Genomic DNA, 26,237 nt, shown 5'->3' with positions numbered 1-26,237 from the left:
TTGCCTCAATAACCTCTGTACCACTGTAGTGCTTGAACGTCTTCAACAACCTCTCATAATAGGCATGTATCGACTCCTTGGCTTTCTGAGCCGTCCAATCAACCTTTTGCCAATCAATATTCTTCGGCAAAACTCTTGATTTCAGACACTCAATCACCTTATAGTATACTTCATCACCTCAGGAGACGGTGCTCCTGTGATTCTGTCCCTTGCCGGTTCCTCGGTCGGCCAATCCACGCCCCTCTTGCACTCAAGCCACAATTCAGCTGGAACTAAGATCTCAGTGAGTATTCAGGTCTTCCCAAAGACATTTCACAAGTTTCACAAACCTGTCCGTCTGCTGATACCACTCTATTGGCTTATCTCTCAGCCTGGGAAAGTCATTCGTAAATGACAGAATATCACCTGTAGTCCACGGCACATGGACAAGAACCCCTCTGGCAGTCTCTCTCACTGGTAACATCTTTACCGTACCGGTATCCGGTACGGTTTTTGCTGGCTGCTCCAAGCAGTCACTCTTCCTCTTGTCTCTTTTCTTCGCCCATCGGCCTTCCCACTTCTCTAAGGCTCCCCAAACTTGTGCACTCTGCAGTATCTCTTTGAGGTGTGCCTTCATCCCAGTAGACCTCATGTGTTTGAAATACTTAGGCTCAAAATCTAACCTGTAACTCCTCTTCAGATGTTTGGTAGTTTCTAAATCTATGCCATATTTATCTGCCAAATTTGCCAACCTCTGGTGCACCCTGCTCACTTCTCTAGTTATCTTTGGACACAAGTATCTCAATTCTGCTTCCGTGTATGACTCTGATCTGTTCACGCCCATGCTCCCTTCAACAAGTTCATTGGCTTCCATGCCCAACCTCACAAAATTCAGGTGTTCTTCTCCTTCCGCTCTCCGTGAAGCTACAGGAGCAGTCTGTGCAGTATTGAGCTTTTCTAACCAGTCAGTCAGCTGTTGTGCTGTTAAACCTTGTAATGAGATTTTCCCAGCCTGCGCTAAAAGTGTCTGCGGTATATTCACACTCGAGATCTGCGGAGTCAACAGTCTCAAACCTGTCTGTCTCATGGCCTCTGGAGGAGCCCCAATCGGACTGAAGTCTAACAGGGATCTAGATCCTTCAAATGTCGGTTCCACTGGAGTAATTTCTTGGGAGCTTCCAACGAACACTTCTCTTGTCATATCTTGTGTCATTACCCCTTGATCGCATACGCTAGGCTTCGCCTGCGCATACAATGGTACTGGTGGACCAACTGTAATAGGCAAAGATATGGCGCTGGCGTCTGTCTGTTCCCCAAACCCTGTGGGGGATTAACTCCCATATTCTGGTTCATCACTGGTGCCATGTTTGACTGCGGTCCTGTGACCGAAGTATAATTCGGAATCATTTGCTGCTGTACCTGGGGCAGTAAAGGTGGAGTGGGATCAGTCTGAATCAACTTTGGTCCTCTATATACTTGCTCTGTCGGCACCATCAGATTCGTTGTAGTCTCTAAGATTGGGACATCAGGGTAAAGTCTCTGAACCTGTGGTGGTTGCAGCTGAGATTGCATACAATGGGCAGTGGACACGCTAAAACTACTCTGCACCGGAACTGGTGTCAAGACAGGACTAACCTGTATCGTATTCATTGTCACCTTCTCTTGGGTCTATTGTCATCTATTGCATATGGCGGTGTTCGGTCATTCAGTAACTGATTAAGGAACACATCATCGTCTGAGTCATCTACCTCTGACCACGGCTTCCTAGCCTCTTTGTCTTTGGAAGGGTTTTTGTCAGACTTACAAGTGGCTTTCCCCCCTTTGTCCTCACCTTCTTGGGCTATTGCTGGAAACAGCCTGACTCCATCTATTGTCTCTCTTCTCCAAACTCTCTGTGCACTATCCCACCTAGCCTCCGCTAGTGTCTTTTCTGCTTTCCTCATTCTCCTCTCAAATTTCTGTTGCTGATGTCGTATTGACATCAGTTCCCAAATTGCTAACGCTTCGAACTGTGCTGGCCTTGGAGGTGGCTTTAGCTCATTTAGCACCCTCCGCAAATTTTCCAAAACGCAAAACACCCTTCTTTCTCTGTAGCTTTGCACCATTGCTTAAGACAAAGACATGGCGCAACACCCTTTTCCTCCATTACAGCAGAAGCCGGTGTATCCTCCGGCGGTTTAACCTCCCCTACACTCGCGGTAATATATACGTCTCCCCTCAAGCGCTCTTAAAAGCCGTGAAAAATTTCATTTTTACGTCTTTTATTTTGTTCACAGTCGAATCAGGAAGTGACATTAATTCCCAGAACTCTCTTTGCCTACCTTCTCAACCAATTGCCTCTCACAGACGGCTGCCAATCCGTGCGCGACCCTTCTCACTAACCAACCTATCCCAGAGTGGCTCCAATGACGTCACACTCACACACACTGCGGCTGACAAAGTCTTGCAGCTTGTCCTCCCACTCTCAACTTCACACAAAACTAATGCAATGTAATGGGAGCACCAACCAAAAACAAACTCAAATTTGCTGGTTTACTACAGGAAAGGGTAACACAATCGCTTCAGAACTTTACAGAGATTTCGCTTAGCCTCGGACGCTACTCTCTCCTTCTCAGATCCCGCACTCGCAAGCAAAATTTGACCTGCAAATTTTACTCTCAATGGATTATTGTTCTAGTGCACTTTACAACTCACCAAATCTCCATCGAAGTTTTCATTCACTCACTTTGACTCAAACTTGACTCGTCGATTTCACCATCGACCCATTAAACCGCGCAAATTACAACATAAACCAAGTGTCTCATACACTTATTAATATACTCCGGAGTCTTAGACCACGCGTGGTCCGCACATCATCAACAACCACGTGGACCATGTTTTGAGCACACAGTGTCACACTCAAATGAAGTTCGCCGACTTCCCTACTCTCATACTGCAGAGTACGCACACTCCTACTAAAACATCATCATCTGGCCTAAAATCCTCACAAACTTCACAATTCACCTGCGGTATGCATAAGCTGTGCAAGCGCAAAACCTACTTCATTCACACTATCACTAGAACTCTTAGAACATACTCAAACTTCCTTCAGCAAGCTCCGAGATTCCGGGAAAGTCATTTGGGACTTAGGGGCACATCATCTCTCCTATTTGCATCACTGAAAAAGAATAATTTTCCCAACCAAATTTTCCGATACACCATGCTTACTTTCAAACCACGACCATCAATTTCTATCAGTCCTTTTGAACCATCAACTCTATCAAATCATAGTCCCTCGCACTGGGGCCCCAAAGGGCTAAACCATCGGCACTGCTACCAAAAACTGTTATCACGTCAGAGCTTTAATAAGTAAACTTACAAGGAGACGCGTTTAGGTCGATGAACCTTTGTACCACGTTCGGGGACTTCCCAGTACGAGATGTATTTTTGGCTTCACAAATCAATAGATCAATAACCCAATCAATGATCACAATAAATAGTCAACAAGCTAATCAATCACATTTAATAAGAGTCAATAAGTTGAACACACCATGACCTTTTAGCCATGAATAACTACACCAATTTAGTAAAGTGTTAGGATATTTATTTCCCTATTAGTTACAATCTAATGTCATTTCTGTTAATCTCATTAGGAACTCAACTAATTAGCAATTAGATTGCGATCAATCATTGCATAGAGAATATTAATTCAGTATTTAGGCTCATCATTAATATGAAGCAACTTAGCAAAGTGTCAGTAATACATGATTCAACAAAGCAAGAACTCAGTCATTTGTCTAATTGCGTAGGATATTTGCAAACACCTTAACTAACCTCAAATTAGCATTAGCATGTTGGGCTTCATGCAAAACATTTTAGCAAACACGAATTTGGAAAACATCTAAACTATGGCCTCTATCAAAAGAGCAGTTGGTACCTAGAAAGAAAAGGCAGTCAATTACAATTTTTGCATCAGATAGTTACCAATCCAACGGATCAGCAAACAACATCAGTCTTCGTCCTCAGGGCATCAGTCGGTTGGCCATCAACAGAGATAGGACGGGGCAAAGTCTCGCTATAGCATAGCTAAGGAATATGATCTTCCCTCATATGGAGGAGAAGTAAGTATCAGGTAAGAATGGGTAGAGGATGGTTTAAAGTATCAGGACAAAGCAAAAGAGTGAAAAGTCTCCGTGAGTGAGTGAAGTCTCTCCTCTGAGCCCCCTTTCTCCTTGGCTCACTCCATTAAATCAAAGCTGTCTAATTAGTCCTGAACTCCTCATTGGATAATAATTGGTGCATCGTTATCTCTGTCCAATAATTTTCCACGCATTTTGCCAGAATTTTCCACAAACCACAGTTCTCATGTCGCGGATTGGTCCATGGTATTGACGTCTTCATCGGTTGGAATGTCAGGTAAGAAAAGTTACACTTTGCGCTCCAGTCAGTGTCTCCATTGTTTACTCCTACTACAGCTAACCTTGCACCTGTTACGAACTACACTGTTGCATACAGCAAGAACGTCTCCTTGAACAAGTCGGTTCTCATGAGAAAGAATTTACTATGGCTACACACACATAACTTCTGGAAAAGTACAGCTTCGTGTCCTTCAGGAAAACAGCACATTACACGTTAGAAAAATACAGTTTAATATGAGGCCAGGCAGCTAGGCCCAGACCCTCGCTAAACTAAGGCCTTCTAATTTAATAAGCAAACTCTTAATACATAACTCTAATTATGATATGCTAATACAAATTCAAAACATTAGTACATAATTAAGTCAGAATTAACTGCTTTCATTAGTCTTCGTATACATTGGTAGCCACTCCCCGTGGGCACATTTCAAACGTGTGCATTATTTTCTATGTTAACACATTTTCTATGCAGCTTCATAACACAATATATTGCAAGGTTTTCATGTTAATATTGCTTTTAAAAGACACACTCCAACATAAGCCAGCGTGATTGTTGGGAAATCTGAAGATCACATCCCCCAGTCTTGCTGACCAAGCTACGCCACTGCCTACCTGCAGTTCACAAAGGCCACAAAACAGTGGCAGCTGTCACTGCAGCCATTGGCCACGCACAGTGAGAAGTGTGTTCGTAGCTCTATAGCTGTAATATGAATTAGCTTTAGCAATTGTCAGATTCGTTAGGAGGCACATTAGTTTTAGGTCTCTATAAAAGCTGTGGCGTGAGGAAACCATATTCCCCTTCTGCAATGATGTATATTTCTAAGGACATTTAAGAAAACTACAAAAACTGTAGACCATTTGTACCTTTTTATTAGTCTTTTCTCATTCCTGTTTATTTCACTGGAAGATAGGTAAACTTTTACAGTAAAAAATCTTTAACCGGACAATCTACTTTGTATAGGTGCGAGGGGGATGAAGTTTAAAAGGGAGCAGAAACCAGATTAATTATGATAATCCCGAGATTGTATGTGCTGTTAGTTTTAATTGTTTGACTTCCAATTTCCATCAGAATTTGTTGAAAAAACTGTAGTATTTTTCAGAAACAAAATGTGGATTTGTGTCTCTCCCATTCAATCAGTGAAAGTAGTATGGGAGGGGTTTCTGGGTGGTATGTTCAAAGCATTGCAGCCAAGCATTCTTTCCGTATTTAATTGACTTCTAAGCTAGTTTTGATTTACTAGACAACACCAAATTGCACAAAACTTCAAGGAGAGATGATTTTAGATTTTTGTACAGAGCCAGCATTGGCAAAGCCAATTGGTCTATATTTGGTTGTCAACCTATGACCTATGGGTTTTGTCAATGTTTGATTTATATTGTCATAGCTTCTATCAAAGCTTTTTGTTAAGGCTCAAATAAAACATTAGCAAAGACATATTTTGGATCTAAAAAAGTACATTTTGTCATAGCTGTCCATGGCATTGAGAGCGAGAGAGAGAGAGAAAGTGAGAGATTGAGAGAAAGAGAGAGAAAGAGAAAGAGTGGAAAGGGGAAAGAGAGAGAGGGGGGTAATTTAGAGAAAGAGATTGACAGAGAGAAATTTTGAGAGAGAGAGAGTTTTTAGGCTTTGATGATTGATATACTGTACTTAAAATGAGATATGCGGACAAATTGAAAAGAAAAATGTATTTATCAGGTAAAAACGGTGAGAGAACCTTTTGGTATGTACCTTAAATATTTGAAGTTTAAATTAATTTAAAGCAGGGAAATGACCACAAGCACACCTAAGCTAGAACCCTCTACCTTCAGTGTGAGAATCTGAGACCGTAAGCTCTAGGCCACAGAAGACTCCTTGCAATGAAATATCCAGACTTAACTATGACATTCCATCTAGAGATTTTTTGGGAAAAACAATCCCTCTCTATCTCTGTCCATCCCATTATGGGATGGAAGAGAGAAAGAGAGAGAAAGTGACAGGACCACGGGGAGAGTCTGAAGGCTCCTGAGGTCCCAACATGTGCCCCGCCTCCTGCGAGACCTGGCTTTGCTCCCACACACAGGGAGCTGCATTTCCAGCAATACTTTAATCTGTTTCCCTGCCCTCATTACTACGTGCATGAAAACAGATGAAAACTCTGCTTTCAGCAAGCGGAAGAATTTTGACAGCTCCCACTTGCTGGAAGTGAAGTAAGTGTTTCTTTTTGCTTGGAGGGAGATGTCACCGCTCCCGTCAAGCAAAATCAAACAGCTATTGCCCAAGGGTGGGAACCTTGGGAGATAATATGAGACGGCCCTGGGGGATGGCAGTCCCCAAGGCCATTAATGGCTCCAGGAAAGGGGGGCTGCATGCACCCCCTCCTTGTTTTAAAAGTAGTATTTGGCCCCAGGGAGGTGGTGGTCCCCGGGGCCAGGGGCCCTTGCAGACCCCCTCCTTACTCTGCTTTTTAGCCCCGTGGAGGTGGCGGCGGTGGGGCATATGAAATCTCCAGTAGGGGGGTTCAAACATCCCCCCTCCTTTTTTAGTAAAAGCACCAGAGAGGTGGTGGCCCTCAGGGCCCAGAGGGGGTCCACACAGCCCTTCCTGTATTTTGTTTTTTTAGGTAGCCCCGGGGAGATGGTGGTCCCCAGGGCATGAGAAAGCCTTTGGAGGTGGCCCTGTGTGCACCCCTCTGTTTTTATATTTTGACCAGGCCCCTGGGACTTGGCCTTTTGGGGGCCACATTAAGAACAAGCGCATGAGCCTGCGCTTGTTTTCTTTAAATTTATGGTTAATTTCAACATAAATTAAATTACAAAAATGCTTTTTGGCCCTGATGAGGTCCCAGCACCAAGGCTAGGGGGTTAGGGTATTTCTACTCTGCCCAATTTAATTTTTGGGGGGATTCGGCAGAATCTGAGTCACAAAATGGCTGTGAACACTTCCAAGTTGAAGTGTTGACAGCCAATCAGATCTCAGCATGAGATTTCCAGGATCCACAGAGCCTTTGCGTTCCTATGTATCTTTTCCCTTTAATACTTCTAAAACTACAGAACGGAACCTAACTATATTGTCCATGTAACCTTTGGCTTTTTCAGTGAATATATATACATACACACATATATGTATATGTATGTATTGATTTATTACACGGTGGAAGTCACCACTGTATGGTTACAGCTAGGTCAGACATTCCATAGGAAGAGGGTGTTTTTTTGTTTTGCTAATAACTTTGGCATTGTTTGCCAAATCTTCGCAACACTTTCCTAAAAACAATGTTATCCACATTTGCAGCTCATTGAAAAGTTTTAGGGTGTCTCATCAAGCAGGTCAGAGTTAAAACACAGGCCCCAAAAGGCAAATTCACAATACAATTTCCATAGAAAATTTTAGACAATGAAATAGAAAAAGTGGCTTAACATAATTTCACCATGCTTTTTGTAATTTGGTTTAAATCTATTCAGTCAGTTCCGAGAAATTAAGGTTAATATATATATATTTCACCATAAATTAAATTTAAAAAATGCTTTTTGGTCCTGATGGGGTCCCAGGGGGTTAGGGTATTTCTACTCTGCCCACTTTTATTTTTTGGGTGTTTTGGGGGGGATTCAGCACAATCTGAGTCACAAAATGGCTGTGAACTCTTCCAAGTTGAAGTGTTGGCAGCCAATCAGATCTCAGTATGATATTTCCAGGATCCACAGAGCCTTTGCGTTCCTATGTATCTTTTCCCTTTAATACTTCTAAAACTACAGAACGGATTCACACCAAATCACAAAGAGCATGTTTTCTGGATTAAGAGCTAGCTTTCTGCCACATTTAGTGAAATTCCGTCCAGTGGTTCAGGCTGTAGTCCTGTTTAAATTTCCTATGAGAATTAAAATTGGAAACACACTTGTACCCTTGCCATGCACAGTTTTCTCATCAAAAATTGTATTGCAAATGTTGCAGTGATATTATCAATGATGCCATAGAAGGTGTCATGAATAATTTAATATGTGGGGTAATTAGTTGTGCATGGCAAGGACGCGAATTATAGTTGCCTTAAGACACAAATTATAGTTACTTGAAATAACTTTAACTATAACAGCTGAATTTCTATGGTTTGGTGCATGTAAATATTGAACCTAACTCTATTTTCCATGTAACCTTTGGCTTTTTTCAGTGAATATATATACATACACACATACATGTATATGTATGTATTGATTTACTACACAGTGGAAGTCACCACTGTATGGTTACAGTTAGCTCACACTTTCCATTGGAAGAGGGTGTTTTTTTTGTTTTGCTAATAACTTTGGCATCGTTTGCCAAATCTTCGCAACACTTTCACAAAAACAATGTTATCCACATCCGCAGCTCATTGGAAAGTTTTGGGGTGCCTCATCAAGCAGGGTCAGAGTTAAAACACAGGCCCCAAAAGGCAAATTCACAGTACAATTTCCATAGAAAAATGTAGACAATGATATAGAAAAAGTGGCTTAACATAATTTCACCATGCTTTTTGTAATTTGGTTTAAATCTATGCAGTCAGTTTTGGGAAATTAAGGTTAATATATATATGTATATATATATATATATATATATATATATATATGTTAGACCTGACAGCCTTAGGGTAGTCACCTCTAACTTTTTGCCTGCCTCCCTCCACTTTTTGGACACTGTTTTTGCTGGTTTTTAGACTCTGCGCACTTTACCACTGCTAACCAGTGCTAAAGTGCATCTGCTCTCTCCCTTAAAACATGGTAACCTTGAATCATACCTGATTGGACTATTAATTTACTTATAAGTCCCTAGTAAGGTGCACTTTATGTGCATAGGGCTGGTAAATTAAATGCTACTAGTGGGCCAGCAGCACTGGTTGTGCCACCCACTTAAGCAGCCCCTTTTCCTTGTCTCAGGCCTGACATTGCGAGGCCTGTGTGTGCAGTTTCACTGCCACCTCGACTTGGCATTTAAAAGTACTTGCCAAGCCTAGAACTCCCCTTTTTCTACATATAACTCACCCTTAATGTGTGCCCTAGGTAACCCCTAGAGCAGGGTGCTGTGTAGGTAAAAGGCAGGACATGTACCTGTGTAGTTATATGTCCTGGTAGTGTAAAACTCCTAAATTCGTTTTTACACTACTGTGAGGCCTGCTCCCTTCATAGGCTAACATTGGGGCTGCCCTCATACATTGTTGAAGTGGTAGCTGCTGATCTGAAGGGAGTAGGAAGGTCATATTTAGTATGGCCAGAATGGTGATACAAAATCCTGCTGACTGGTGAAGTTGGACTTAATATTACTATTTTAGAAATGCCTCTTTTAGAAAGTGAGTATTTCTCTGCACTTAAATCCTTCTGTGCCTTACAATCCACGTCTGGCTGGGTTTAGTTGACAGCTCCTTGTACATTCACTCAGACACACCCCAAACACAGGATACTCAGCCTCACTTGCATACATCTGCATTTTGAATGGGTCTTCCTGGGCTGGGAGCGTGGAAGGCCTGACACTTGTATGTCAAAGGACAGCAGCCTGCCCTCACACAAAGGACTGCCACACCCCCTACTGGGACCCTGGCAGACAGGATTGAACTGAAAGGGGACCTGGTGCACTTCTTAGCCACTCTTTGAAGCCTCCCCCACTTCAAAGGCACATTTGGGTATAAAACAGGGCCTCTGCCCTACCTCATCAGACACTTGCTGGAGAAGAAACCTGAACCAGAAACTACATCCTGCCAAGAAGAACTGCCTGGCTGCTCAAAGGACTCACCTGTCTGCTTTCTACAAAGGACTGCTGCCTTGCTGTTGGCCTGCTGCCTTGCTGAACTCTTGTCTGGCTGTGAAAGTGCTCTCCAAGGGCTTGGATAGAGCTTGCCTCCTGTTCCCTGAAGTCTCAGGACCAAAAAGACTTCTCTCTTTCACTTGGACGCTCCGTGCGCTGAAAATTTCGACGCACAGTTTGTTCCGCGGCGAGAAAAACGCAGCACACCGATGCTGATCGACGCAACGCTCTTGGGACGACCGAAAATCCGACGCACGGCTTCGCAAGGACAACGCCGCCCGACCTCTAGAGGAGAAATCGACGCAACGCCTGCCGTGAGATCGTAATTTCGACGCGTAGCCCCGCAGAATGACGTGCAGCCGGAAAACAAGCAGGAAAATCCACACACAGACCCGGGACATCTGGTAATCCCCGCGATCCACGAAAAGAGACTGTCCGCGCGTGGAAAAATAACGACGCAAGTCCGTGTGTGCTGGGGAGAAATCGACGCACACACCCTTTTTCCACGCACCTCTTCTTTTGTGGCCCTCTGAGGAGATTTTTCCACTCCAAACCAGGTACTTGTGCTTGAAAGAGACTTTGTTTATATTCTAAAGACTTAAGACACTGTATATCACTTTTCAGTGATATCCCTACAATTTCCCATTGCAAACTTTATTCTTTTTGACCTACAATTATCCAGATAAATATTATATATTTTTCTAAACACTGTGTGGTGTATTTTTGTGGTGCTATATGGTGGTATTGTATGATTTATTGCACAAATACTTTACACATTGCCTTCTAAGTTAAGCCTGACTGCTCGTGCCAAGCTACCAGAGGGTGGGCACAGGATAATCTTGGATTGTGTGTGACTTACCCTGACTAGAGTGAGGGCTTTTGCTTGGACAGGGGGTAACCTGACTGCCAACCAGAAACCCCATTTCTAACAATTTATATATATAAATATATGGATGGTTGTTCCAGTGGAATCACAGATTAAATAAACAGAGTATTCTGAATGGTCATGAGGCCTTTTTCCCCTGTGGGTCTACTTAGCATATAGAACGCAGCAGTGCAGTGGTTCTGAGAAATCAGATTGGCTGGCTGCAACTGGAAGAAAGAATTTGAAGCCGCCATTACAGGGCACACAGACTCATTCTCATGTTGTAAAGAACATAAAGTTATATGCAGTGTAAAGGCTAAAGTGGGGTACCCAGATCCCTTGGCCATTGTAAGTGGGGGGTCCCAGAGGGACCTATCCCTGCACCCAAAATTTAGTAAACAAAATATTGGCCCGTCGATCCAGAAGTACTCAGGAGTTTTCAGTAGTTCTTGCAAGAGACCCGTGGGACTTATTGCGGCTCGGCATATGATGCTAAAACAAAAAGGGAAGCATAGGATGGTGGGGGTCTGTGGCCAGCTGACCACTCACAGGGTGTGGGTTGCCTGGCAATGGGTTATGTGCAGGGTGTGACCAGCTTAACCTTGTGTAGTACGTCCAGCACTACACTTGGCCCAACACTGGTACTGCAACACCCTCCCATAGAAAACAGGTAAGTAGGGACTTACTACAAAAGTTTAAATTACTACTAAATTGTATGTTACTGCAAAAGTACACTTTGTAGTAAGTTTTGTAGTACTACAAAACTTACTACAAAGTGTAATTTGTGAATTAAGACGTTATAGCTTATTATTATGTATAGACTGCTTTAGCACACTATTATGTGCTTTCATCTGAAGAGACACACACCACAAACATTATTTCTCTAATTTTTTAAACAGTAAAGGCGGTTGATAAAATAACAATTTTTTGTGGTAGTATTTTAACAGTTCTACATTTTTTGACTATGTTTTTCTATGGGGTACAACCCCTGAAATCAAAAAGAGGGCATCTAAACTTGGAGTGGGAAAAAAAATAGTTCCTCTTCAGCACATGTGCTCCAGCACAAAATTGTCCCTTAGAAATGTTCTCTGCTCTCCACTGTAGACCACTGTGATGCACCTCAGACAGAAAGTTGTCATGTCCTGATATGCAGGAATATGGTTAGAGTGCACTTGCAGAACATCCCCAGGCACTGTCTTCTGGTCAAAGAAAGGCTCCAGATGTAGAGGTGGGTGTCTGTTCCTCACCCTTTGGGTGCTCTGCACACAGTAGCTGTGCAGGATGCATGGATGCATATGCCTCCACATGGAGTTAGTCCTGTGTCTGTACTCCTTAGTGTTGCCCTTGGAGAACGCCTTCTTGCAGACAGTGTATGTGACAAACTTGGAGGAAACTTTGTTGGCACCTTTGGGTGTTTTGAAGAATTACCACATAAGGGATTCTTGGTTGGGGCAGAGCTCTTCTCCTCCATTTCTAGCTCCCCTCTTCTCAAGATGCCACAGCGAACCCTCTGAAAAATACAAAAATACACCACAAACTGATGAGCTCTTCACAAAGGTGTTGTAAAACCTAAATGTTATTCTCAAATGAGGTTGAAAGAGTGAGAGCTTCCAAATGAAGTTGAAAACATGGGAACTTTATGGTCTTGTACTCGTGTGTCATAGCTCCTGCAGTACTCCTGCTGGATCCTAGAACTATAAAATGAGGCAATTTTTCATAATGACTCAATTGATCCTTACTATTTGGCCCATTTACTAAAGCTTTACTCTCAGACTTAAATTAAAAAACTAAGGGCCATATTTATACTTTTTGACACACAACTGCGCCAACGCAGTTGTGCGTCAAAAAATCTAACGCCGGCTAACGCCATTCTGAAGCGCCATGCGGGCGCCGTATTTATTCAATGACGTTAGCCGGCGTTAGCCGGCGGAGCTGCCTGGTGTGCGTAAAAAAAAATGACTTACACCAGGCAGCGCCGGCGTAGGGGAATATGGAGCTTGGGCGTCAAAAAATGGGGCAAGTCAGGCTGAGGCAAAATTTTCGCCTCAACCCGATTTGCGCCATTTTTTTTGACTCCCAACCCCCATTGAAATGACTCCTGTCTTAGCAAAGACAGGAGTCATGCCCCCTTGCCCAATGGCCATGCCCAGGGGACTTCTGTCCCCTGGGCATGGTCATTGGGCATAGTGGCATGTAGGGGGGCACAAATCAGGGCCCTTTTGCCACAAAAAAATAAAATGCTTACCTGAACTTACCTTAAGTTCCCTGGGATGGGTCCCTCCATCCTTGGGTGTCCTCCTGGGGTGGGCAAGGGTGGCAGGGGGTGTCTCTGGGGGCATGGGAGGGCACCTCTGGGCTCCTTCAGAGCCCACAGGTCCCTTAACGCCTGCCCTGACCAGGTGCTAAAAAACTACGCAAAAGCGGCTGGACGTCATTTTTTTTGACCCACCCACTCCTGGGCGTCATTTTTGCCCGGGAGTGTAAATACGGCGCACATGCCTCGGAGTCATTTTTTAGACGGGAACGCCTACCTTGCATATCATTAACGCAAAGTAGGTGTCCACGCTAAAAAATGACGCAAACTCCATGAACTTTGGCGCTAGACGCGTCTAACGCCAAAGTATAAATATGGAGTTAGTTTTGCGTCGGATTTGCGTAAAAAAAAACGACACAATTCCGGCGCAAACATATAGTTTAGAGTATAAATATGCCCCTAAACATTTTATTTGTGACACTGGTACTGCAGTATACCCACAGGACCTGCCACAGGAAGTAAAAACCACACAGAGTCCTACTGGAGTACCTAGGCACTTGCGGCTATTAGGAAACAAAACTAATTCAATTATTAATAGTTATTAAGATGAAAACAATTATAACACACTACTGGAAATTCAAAAGAAAAACTGAAGCTTACATTACCATTATATCTAACTATGCAAACACCATTTTACTTTATGTTAAAACCCTTCAGTAATTCACTGGAAAAACACAAAAGTTGAACCGGTTCTGTGCGTCAGACAGCTGGGAGCCATCCAACGATATAGTGCTCATCTGCGTAGGAAAGCTCCCGGCTGCCCTCACCATTGTTGGCACTTGAAATCCCACTGGTGATGGCACCAGAGGGATTTTCTTTTAGAAAGAAACAGCTTTGAGGGATAGGGGAGAGCTTCCCAATCTCCAAAGGCTGCTTCTTTTGTTTCATTGAAAGGACGATCAGCGCGTGCGGCCTGCTGATGTCATTTCACTGCAACCGAAAGTGAAATGAGCTGATCAGCTCATTTCACTTTCACTGCTTCTGTCTCAGCCCCCTGAGCAATGAGGCAGATGGGAGATGTCTCATCGGAAATTGGAGAATCTCCCCTTTTCAATGCCTCCGTCGTGGATTCTTGCTTGGGATCACTGCAGAAGGGCGATCGCCAAGCAGGGATCCACCCACTAAGCACCACCCCTCTAGGGAGGGAGAGCACCACCTTAGGAAATGGTTTTTGCTCCCCCTGCGTTTTGGGGGTATTTTTTGTCTTTCAGCCCTCTATGGGGGGCAGAAAGCCCACTAGAATCCAAGGATTTCTTTTTTTATATACAGCTAGGGGTGGGGGCTGCCCTAAATGGACACTGTAACACCCCTCCCAAAAAGCAGCCAAGCCTTTCTGCTCCTCCCCTGGGAGGCAGATGGGTGGCAAAACCTCTGATCTGCCCCTGGGAAGGGCAGAAAGCCCACTTGGCACCAGGGATTGTTTTTTCATTCATCTAGGGATGGGGTCTGCCGATATGGGAAGTGCAATGCACCCACCCCCTAAAAACTCATCCCTGTCTTTCTACCACCCTTGAGGGGCAGATGGGGACAATAGCCCCCAAAGTGCCCCCCACCCCCTCCCTGGCGCATCAGAGTTTTTTTTCATTCATCTAAGAGTGGGGGTCTACACAGAATGGGATGTGCAATGCCCCCACCCCTCCAACGAAACCAGCACAGTCTTTTGGCCCCCTGGGGGGCAACTGGGGACAATAGCACCCAATATAATCCCCTGGTAGGGCAGAAAGCCCACTAGGCACCAGGGATTTATTTTGGTAGTGTAGGGGTGGAGACTGCCCAGGATGGACATTGCAATACCCCCACCCCTCCCATACAAAAAATCAGCAGTCTTTCTGCCCCCCTGGGGGGAGATGGGGCCAAACGTCCCCAATCTGCCCTTCTGGGGGAGGGGTCAGAAAGTCCACTAGATATCAGGGACTTGTTTTTATTCATTTAGGGGTGGGGGCTTTCCAGAATGGGCATTGCAATGTCCCCACTCCCTCCCTCCCAAAAAAACTCAGAAGTCTTTCTGCCCTCCTGTGGGGGGCAGATGGGCAGAATAGGCCCCAATCTGCCCCTCCCCCACTCAGGGGGGCAGAAAGCCCACTAGGCACCAGGAATTATTTTTGGTAGTGTAGGGGCTGCCCAGAATGGGCATGAAAATGCCCCCACCCACCACAAAATAAATGGACACAGTCTTTCTGCCCCCCTGGGGGCAGATGATGATGATTATTAATTCCAATCTGGCCCCCCGGGTGGTCAGAACGCCCACTAGGCACCACAGAAGCATTTTCTTTTTAAATGGATTAGGGCGGGGGCTAGCCATCACCATGAGCATTGATATGCCCTCACCCCAACTAAAGGGGTCAACAATCTTTCTGCCCCCCGTGGACTAAAGCATCTCATCCCAATGGCAAGCAAGAGGACAGTTGACTCTTTTTGGTTTTGATTTTACATATGGGCCAAGAGAGCTCAGCTAACTCCCAATATCGTCTCACTTGCAATGGTGAGCCGCAGGACTTTTTGGACTTGGGTACGCTGTCACCTGGAAAAACCAACCATACCGAGACACTTCTGAAAAATAAACATCTGGGGGAGACCAGGGTGATGTGCTTCACATGCACTCCACACCATGTTCTTGCCCACAATGCCCTGCAAACCTCCAACTTTGCCTGAAATCATGCATTTTCCTATATCTCTGTGAAGGAAATGTCTGTAATCTGCAGGAATCCACAAAATTCCTACCACCCAACAATGCCCCATCGGGAAAGATAAAAACTCTGCCCCACTTGTTGGGGTTCCTAAAGCAGAGTCAGCCTAAATATTTATGGAAAAAAAAACTAGCCTTTTGGACCTACTTTGGTTCCTCATCAATTTCTACAAATTTTTGGCCATTCCCTGTCGCAGGCACTTGGCCCACCTACACACGTGAGGTATCGTTTTTATTGGGAGACCAAGGGGAACACAGGGTGGTTAGAAATCTGTGGCTTCCCTCAGAATCAAGAACGTTTCATCACAGAAATGTGAGGAAAGCATGCTTTTAGACATATTTTGAGGTTTGCAAGGGATTCTGGGTAACATGTTTGGTATGGTTGCAATGGTGATAATAAATGATGCTTACTGGTGTAGGTAATCCCATCCTGGATTTCCATGTGTTTCTAGTTCTCAAACATGTACAGGTTTGCTAGGTTTCCCTACGTGCCAGACGAGGTAGGGTTCAAAATCCACAGCCACCCACTTTGCAAAAAAAGGGTCAGTTTTGCATAGAAAAATTTAATGTATCCATGTTGCGTTTTGTGCCGTTTCCTGTTGCGGGCATTAGGCCTACCCACACAAGTGAGGTACAATTTTCATCTGAAAATGTAGGAGAATGCTGGACGGAAGGAAGTTTGTGGAGCTGTGAAGATTGCAGAACTTTCCATCAATGAAATGTGAGGAGGATGTGTTTTATTAGTCAAAGTTTGAGGTTTGCAGGGGATTCTGGGTAAAACAACCTGGTGAGAGCCACACAAGTCTCCCCACCCTGGATGTCGCCTCATTTTGAGAAATGCCCTCTAATTCACAGGCTAGTATGCAAAACCCCAAATCCAGTGATGTGCAAATATCCACTGCTTCTAAACTTCATATTTGTTCCCATTGTGGAAATAGATAGGTTTCCTCAAAACCTATTTTTCACTCTTTATATGGTACCAAATGAATTACTGTACACCTGGTACACAATGAAAAACCCTTGCACGGTGCAGCTCAATTATTGGTTCTGGGTAAAGGGGGTTCTTAGTGAACCTACAAGCCCTACATATCCCCACAACCATAAGGGTCCAGCAGATGTAGAGTTATATTGCATTTGAAAATCTACCATAGTTAGAAGAAGTTACAGATGAAAATGTAGACACAATGGCTGTTTTTTTCAACTCAATTTCATTTTTTTTTTATTTTAACTGTTGTTTTATTTGAGAAAACCTTAAAGGATCTACACAATTGATTCCTTGCTGAATTCAGAATTTTAGCTACCTTTCAGAAATGTGTAGCTTTCCGGGATCTACCATTGGTTCCACACCCATTTCTACTACTAACTGGAAGGAGGTTGAAAGCACAAAAAATAGGAAAAATGGGCAATGTCCCAGTGAAATGCCAAAACTGTGTTACAAAATTTGTTTTTCTGAATCATGTCCGATTTTAGCACTGCAATCCCTTCGTTTGAGTCCATTTGCAGGGAAAAACAATTTATCTCAAAAAGAACTAAGGGCCATATTTATACTTTTTGACGCAAAACTGCGCTAACGCAGTTTTGCGCCAAAAAAATTAGCGCCGGCTAACGCCATTCTGAAGCGCCATGCGGGCGCCGTATTTATTGAATGACGTTAGCCGGCGTTAGCCGCTGGCGCTGTCTGGTGTGCGTTAAAAAAAACAACGTACACCAGGCAGCGCCGGCGTGGGGGGAAAATGGCGTATGGGCGTCCACAAATGGTGCAAGTCAGACTGAGGCAAAAAAATTGCCTCAACCCGATTTGCGCCATTTTTTTACGACGCCCAACCCCCATTGAAATGACTCCTGTTTTAGCAAAGACAGGAGTCATGCCCCCTTGCCCAATGGCCATGCCCAGGGGACTTATGTCCCCTGGGCATGGTCATTGGGCATAGTGGCATGTAGGGGGGCACAAATCAGGCCCCCCTATGCCACAAAAAAAAAATAAAAAAATACTTACCTGAACTTACCTTAATGTCCCTGGGGTGGGTCCCTCCATCCTTGGGTGTCCTCCTGGGGTGGGCAAGGGTGGCAGGGGGAGTCCCTGGGGGCAGGGGAGGGCACCTCTGGGCTCATTCTGAGCCCACAGGTCCCTTAACGCCTGCCCTGACCCAGGCGCTAAAATCCGGCGCTAATGCAGGCTTTTTAGACCTGCCCACTCTTGGGCGTCATTTTTGCCCGGGAGTATAAATACGACGCATATGCATCGGAGTCATTTTTTAAGATGGAAACGCCTACCTTGCATATCATTAACGCAAGGAAGGTGTTCACGCAAAAAAATGACGCTAACTCCATGAACTTTGGCGCTAGACGCGTCTAACGCCAAAGTATAAATATGGAGTTAGTTTTGCGTCGAATTTGCGTCGAAAAAAACGACGCAAATTCGGCGCAAACGGAGTATAAATATGCCCCTAAATTTTGTTGTATTTTGACTAATTTCTCAGTGCTGTCCAGGGGAGTCCTCAAATCCAGGGTACATTTACAATCCCCAGGATGTCGAAAAAACAGGAGTGCAAATTTGCATGGATAGCTTATGTGGACAAAAGCTTATTGGAGGCCTAAGTGCAATTTACCCCAAATATACAAAAAAAAAGCTTAGCACGGAGGGGGGGGGGTGGTTTGGCTTAGCAGCATAAGGGTTAAATGACGTTATAGTTAGGCATGGTAATAAGATCTTACTTTATGTTATAAAAAAACAGTGAAACTCATTGAAAAAAACAAAGGTTAAAATTATGATATAGTTAATCTTGACATTAATTTATGTTACAAAAAACTCTAGACCTTCACTGATAAAAACAAAGTTTAAAGTATTGTTATACTTAGGTAAAAATATTAGTCGTAATTTGATGTTTTAAACCCAACAAAACACTGAAATCCACCATAGTTCAGCAAGCTAACTATGACTTGTGTCCCCGCCATGCTCTGCTTCTGACCTCATATATTACATCACTCATGACAAATTCAACGACAGCATTGATGACATCACTCATGACATCCTAAATAACAAGAAATCATAATCAAGAATTCTTCTTCAAATGCCATCCCAGGTCTGAGGTTTCCTGGCCTGCAGTTGCAGAGAATGGTCAGGAAGGCACTTGGAAACCGAGTTTTCATATTCTTTCCAGGGCATGTTCAAGTGTGACATGTGCAAACTTTCTTTTTCTGGCTCATATTCTAGGAGGTTCCTTTTCAGGTGACGCAACTGCTGTTGCAAGTCCTTAGGTGCCAAGAATTATAAATCTTGTTTCAACCTCTGACTTCAAAGACGTATCAACAGTCCTGACTATGTGGTTCCTCCCTTGCTAGATGTGCTGGGAGAGTTGAAAGGGGGGCACTTGTTCAGGACTTTTTTGGGTCAGTTCTTCAAAGACCCCTGGGTTCTGGTAATTGTATTCAATGGTTTTTGGATCAAATTTAGTTCTGTGTCCGTGGAGTCTTGGGTGGTTGCAATGACCTGGCCTAGGGATCCAGTCACTTGAGAAGTCCGCAAGTAGGGATTCAGGATGTGTTGCAGGAGAGTTCCCTGGCTCCTGTACCTCTGATGAAATTTGGAGGCACATAGTACTCTGTGGTTTTGTGGGTAACATAACAACATAAGATTCAAGCTGGTAGCGGACCTACCGTTTTTCAATGCCTGTATTACCTTCCTTTCAAGATTGGAAACTCACAAGCAGGTGATTCTGATAGTTTGATCGCTGGATTACATGGCTTTGGTGGGTCAGCAGGATGCATATTACCATGTCCCCATCTGTAAGTCTCACCAGAAGTACCTTCAGTTCCCACTGTACAAGCAACCCTTTCTCTTCACTGTTGCCCTTAATCCTGAACCATCCCCTCAAATATTCACCAAAATCCTGGCTTCACTGATGGGTCTGTTGCATCCAGAGGTTCTCAAGGTACACCCTAACTTGGGTGGTTAGCTGGTCCATTCATCCTCATTTCACTTGGTCGCTCTTCATAAACAGGGTGTGCAGCCTGCTTCTCTAGCTTGCCTTTCTCATCAATGTGTAAAAGACTCACCTTATTCCAACTGAGTCTCTGGAGTTCATCAGGACTCCCTTTACTATTGATCTGGGCAAGGTGTTTCTGCCATATGAGTGTGTGGTGACTTTTCAGTCCCTGTCGACTACATTGCCGGTATCCATAATGGCATTGTTTCAGGATTTGCTCTGGGCTTAGGGGCACATGCCTTCAAGTCTTTCTAGTGCCTTGGTCGTGCTATCTCATACATCCATTGTCTGTTTACCTCCTAACTGCATGACGGACGTAGTCGAAGTACTTATTCTGCTCTCAACTGTAGTGTGCAGTGGTCACTTGCACAGAGGTGTCAATTTGGACAAACCAGGACAGTCATACGTGCCAACATGCTCCAGTGCATCAGCCTTTGGCAGGATTCCCAAGGACTTGAAGAATAACGATTGCTGGCCAGGGCCAAGAGAATATGGTCTTCCAATTGAGGGGACTTAGATGACCTTTGATGGGTTCCTTGATTTTTCAACTTTGATGGAGTGTCATTCGCTGTTGGGTATGACTGAATGTATGATTCAAAAGCATATGTAAGCTATCAGCACTGGACGAAAGCACAGCACCCATCTGTTCTGGCGTTCGAGATTCTGAAGAGGGCGCTGCGTCAGTTACCAATTCATCTCAGGGGTGTTGGCAGTGTTTAGAAGTATTGCATCAAGAGGGTGTTTTTATCCTGATTGCCAGCCCTATTCAGGATGCATCGTTCTAGTTTGGTCGACCAACTATGTATCTGTTTGCCATGATGGCCAACAACAGGGTGCCTCGATTCTGTGTCAGGTTTCATAATTCCTGTGACTGTGGTGAGTGAATGGCTTGGTGATGCTCTGGCTAAGGGCACTCTAGTACAGAGGAAAGGGCTTTAGTTGCTTGCGCCTTTTCCTTACTGGGTTCACAGCAACTGTTTTGTCCTAGTATTGGAACTGTGAGTGGAAGCTGGATGTGATTTTGAACCTGCCGTCATCTCCTGCGCTCTGTGAGCTCCAGTTGTCCTAATACAGCAAAGTTGAAAGGTTTGTTTTGGAGAGATTACGTCTAACAGGCCCACTGTTTTTTAAACATTCCTACAGTGGATGTACTTCCAGTTTGGTGTTTGGCTAAAGTTGCTCAGTACTAATCTTTCATCCTCCCTGCACTCTAGAACGTATACTACAGTGTTTGAGCAAGGAGCTGGTGGTGGCCACTTTACAGGTGTAATCAGCTGTAGTTAAGACTTTACGTCTGCGAGTGGGTGTCTCGTAGGTTTTGCTAACCAGATTGCTGAAAGGGTTTTGGTACTCAATCTAGGTTTGCTACTATCTAGGGGTAATATAGGGTACACTGTTTGAGCCAGTGGACTAGGTTTCTCTGAACTTCGTTTTCCATAAGGCAGTTTTCCTGATAGTTGCTGTATCATTGTGATGGTGGGGTGTTTGGGGTCACCGGTCTATTGAGAACCATATTTTTGCGTATCCTACCAGATGTGTCGGTCATATGTCCAGTTTTTTGCCCAAAGTAATTTTTATATTTCATATGGATCAGGAAGTTGTCCAACCATTGCCTTTGGAGGCAGATTGGTCATTTTTTGGCACAGATTGTAGTGTTTCATACCTATGAACCTTAGTTTGTGGGATTCAGTCCCCCTACGAGGACGCTGAGACTGGGTACAGTCACACTAAGCAGATGAGTTAGGACACTTATTGGTCATGCTTATGAATTTTCTGCTTTTGACCATGGCCCGGTGGTGCAGGGTTGTCCTAACAGGAATGTAGCTGCTGCAAGCACTTCTGTATGTGGCATTTTTCTGCTTGATGTGTCAGAGCAGCTGCCTGGGACACTCACTCTGTTTGATCACCACTATTGTTTTCAAGTCACCAATGACGCTGCAGCAGGGAAGAAGAAGGCTGTATTATATCCTCCTGGGCCCGCTTTTTAGGGGCAGTGCACTGTCTCACTGTGCACTGAGTGGGAACTGAGACAGCGCATTGCATCACTGTAAATGTGTTGTTCCTAGTTAGATGCAAACATATGCCTGCACTGGGAACAGTCACGTAGCATCTTTGCCTTTGCGCATACATCTGTAATACAAAGTGGATGCCAAAGTAGTCCCTCATTTGCCTGGAGCCATTCAGCCATCTGCGATAGGGCACATTGCATAGGAACTGCACCAAAGCGCATTTTACATAGGCATAATCTGTGTTCCAGAAGAGGTTGTACGAGTGTCTGCTGTGCCTACTGTAATACTAAAGTGCCTGGAAAGCACGGCTGTTATGCTCCCAGGGCACTTTTCTATATTACGGCATCTGCTGTGTAGACTTAGGCCCTTATTTATACTTTTTGGTGCAAAACTGCACCAACTCAGTTTTGCACCAAAAAGTTTAGCACCGGCTTGCACCATTTCTGTGCACCAGCCGGGCACCATATTTATGGAATGGTGCAAGCCGGTGAAAGGGTAGGCTAGTGGCAAAAAAAATGACTTTAGTCAGGTTGGGCTGGCAGTATGGAAGAAGGGGTTTTTGCACCAAAAAAGGACGTTGGGCAGATTAGAGTAAGAAAAAGGACTCTGACCTGCCTAGAGTCATTTTCTGATGCAAAACCATCCACACCACATGACTCATGTCTTAGAAAAGACAGGAGTCATGCCCACCACCCCAATGGCCAGCACAGGGGACCAGGGCCCCACAGGCATGGCCAATGCACCCAGTACCATGTAGGAGGGCCCATTTCAGGGCCCCCAATGGCACTTTAAAACATTAAAAGAAAATACTTATCTGTACTTACCTGGGATGGGGTCCCCCATCCTCCGCTGTACCTCTAGTGTGGTGGGGGTGTCCCTGGGGCCTGGGGAGAGCACCTGTGGGCTTATTCCATGGTGTCCCACCATGGAAATAGGCCCGCCGGTCCCCTAACGCCTGCCATGACCCAGGCGTTAACAAAACGGGGCAAAGCAAGCTTTGCCCCATATTTTGATCCCTCCTCCCTCCTGTGCACCATTTTTGCACAGGAGTATAAATATGGCGCTACGGCCATAGAGTCATTTTTTGCACAGGAACGCCTACCTTGCATCTCATTTAGGCAAGGTAGGTTTCCCCTTCCAAAAAATTACTTTAACTCCATAAATTTGGCGCTAGACAGGTCTAGCACCAAAGTATAAATATGGAGTTAGTTTTGCACCGAATTAGAGTAAAAATAATGACGCTAATTCGGTGCATACATATGCCCCTTATTGTGCTGTTCCTGTTTCATAAAGTTCACGAACAAGAGTTGAGGTTGCCTTCTGTTGGTTCATGCCTCAATGTGTCGTATGCTTTGGTACTGGGGCAACCGCATGCCACATTCTCTCAGGAAGTGAAGAAGATGAGGCAAGTATACATAATGCAAATTACTTACACCGTGTAAGCCAAACTTTATACAGTAGTGTTGATCAGGGCTGAGACCAAGTAAAAGGCACCATGAACTGTTGGCCCCGTTTGATAGAAACGGTAACAACCAGGATATTTCTGAAATATAGTAAAAGGTGAGCATTAACTAAGGAACCATTAACTAAGGGACCATGAATCAACATATATCATATAATAGAGTGTCCGTCTCACTACTTTTAAATTAACTGGAACTCAATAACCAGAAACTCCATCAAACCGTGCTGGCTTGTTTTTACATTTATTAGAATAACCAGAGCATTGGTAATACTAAGATTGCTGAGCACTACCGAATGTTGTGCTGTGATTATAGTAAAGCACATTTTACCACCACATCATGTAAGTGGGTTTGAAGCCTGTGGTGCTGTGAAAGTAAAAGTGTTTGTGCATGTTTAAACTTCTAAACTCCAGCTGTGGTACAAAAACAGCACAACAGCACAGTAGCAGAACACCCCATCACCAATATAGCACAGGAAATCACTATAGCACAGCTTAGCACAATGCACCAATACAACAGTACACCGAAATGCGAACATAACAAAATCCAATACACTAACACAATAAAACAAACCAACACAATAAGTTAGCAAAATACAATGCAATTGTGCTGTTGTGCTATTTGGGAAAGCGGTCTAGTTGTTTTGAGGACTCTAGTTCTAATTCTGTGTCAGGACCGAAGGCTCTAATCATGCTTTGTTTTCTTTAATTTAAAATTGACAGCAGCCAATCAAAACATTAAACTTGAAAATCTTCATTTTTCATGACCCCATACTGTCACATGGACCAATCACAGAGTCCATAGCCCTATATAGTCACCAAAACACCATTTGCATCCCCTTTCTCTGCTGCTTCACAACTACTTAAGTACATGGTTCCCTTTTCTGTGATATATTTTCAACTCACATATTGCCTTTTATGAGTGCTGTGCGCCACCAGAATCGATCATTCAGTGGCTGCGCTTTATATTGCATTTATTGCTTTTTTTATACATGTTTTGCTATTATTCTGTATTTAATCAGTTACTAGATTGCCTGCTTCAGCTTTGCGCCAACCTCGTTTTTAGTTCGAGCAGTAGCGTTCGGCCTATTGTATACTATACTGTAGAGTGAGTTCCAGCGTTTTCATTTGTTAGTTGCCGTGTCCTTCAAAAATCCTTGCTTGCTAGTGGTCAGTTCTGCCTCTTTGTCTTTCCTTTTTTCACTTTGGGAGCAGCACAATTACGCTATGTCCTGTTTATCTCTTCTATAAGGGACTTTTTTTTGGTATTTGCCTGTTTCACCTCAACAGTGTGGGTGCTTGTTCAGTTACTCCTCCCCACCAGCTCCCTCTGTAAACATAAACCAACAGCAGAGGGGTGCTTTTCCAGGGCCAGCTATCCCTCGCTCTCTTCCTTTTGTTATTTTCAGTCTGTGTGGCAATAAAAGTCCAGTCAGCAATTTACAACGCTATGAGCTCTAACTCGAGCAAACACAAGACTATTGCATTCCAAATGCTTGCTTTTTTTTGTTTGGCATCCGGTGACATGTCTTCCTGCTTTTATGAGCTAAAACATGTCCCGGATTTCAAAAACAAATCCTCGGCTGGATACGCGTGTGGCAAATGGACCTGAGAAACATGAAACAGCTGGTCTCTACCGCTGCCCATTCGCAGCATGTCACCTCTCTTACACAAGTTTATTCGGTTATTTGACCATCAAAGCATAAATAGAATCCAAACATAATAAAAACATAAAAGAAGTAAAAGCGATATTATAATCATGTACATAGAGAGATAAACATCAAAATACTATATACATAATACTAATTCATGAGAAACTACCATTTAAAAAACTCTTCTTATTTGCCATGAGGTTCCAGGGATTGACTAATACAAGAATAAAATACAATATAATGTTAAGAAACTAAGCAAAAAAAGGAAATCATAAAGCTACTGTTTTGGAGAACTCTTCCTTATATGCCATGCGGGCACAAGGAACTTGCTAACCGCAACAAACAGGGATTTTGAAGTATTACTCCTTAGAATTCTCATCGCTACCTTATATTGGGTCACCCCTAGATCACGACAAATGTTGCAAATCCACTTGGATCGAGGAGCAGAATAAGCTGGACAAAAAAACAAGAAGTGCTCCTCGGTTTCCGGACTACCAAAACAAGCGGGGCACAACTCTGACGAGGGGTCAGTCCCCCATTTGCTAGTCAGAGATAACAAAGGGAGATTCCCAAATCGGAAACGAGCATGCAACCCTTTACCCCACAAGTCTGAGATAAGGTCCAAATAAGGTTCAAATTGAGGGATCGATTTAAAGTCCATAAATGAGGCAGTCAAACGACCATCTAGATTACTACAGATTAACTCATTCCTTACATAGGACCAATAGGATGTTTTCACAATGAGACTGTGTGACTTCTCCAAACCTTGTGGGTTTTCACACAAGCTTTTCAATCCCAAGATGTGGAACCATTTGGATACATGTTTGACCCATTGGATGGAAGTCACATTTGGACTCTTCAAAAGGTCGCAGATGGAAGTTCTGGAATCGTCCAAATTGTCATCCAATATAAAAGCGGTTTGAGAATGATCAGATCCATTATACGTTTAAAAAACAAATCTAAAACAGGGGTTTTAGTGGGGTACTCTTAGGACAGGCAACTAGGGCTGTAGCAAAATTATTTTTGCCTACCGACATTTTACTGCAATCTGAGAATCCCCATATTTCCGCACAATAAACAGCTACCCCCTGTGCTTTTTCCAAGTAGATTTTAATGGCAGGAGAAACAGCTTTGGACTCAGTGCTTT

The sequence above is a fragment of the Pleurodeles waltl genome, chromosome 7 (genome assembly GCF_031143425.1).
Source record: "Pleurodeles waltl isolate 20211129_DDA chromosome 7, aPleWal1.hap1.20221129, whole genome shotgun sequence".
Taxonomy (NCBI): Eukaryota; Metazoa; Chordata; class Amphibia; order Caudata; family Salamandridae; genus Pleurodeles; species Pleurodeles waltl.
The sequence above is the reverse complement of the archived record's forward strand: the minus strand, read 5'-3'. Positions refer to the sequence as shown.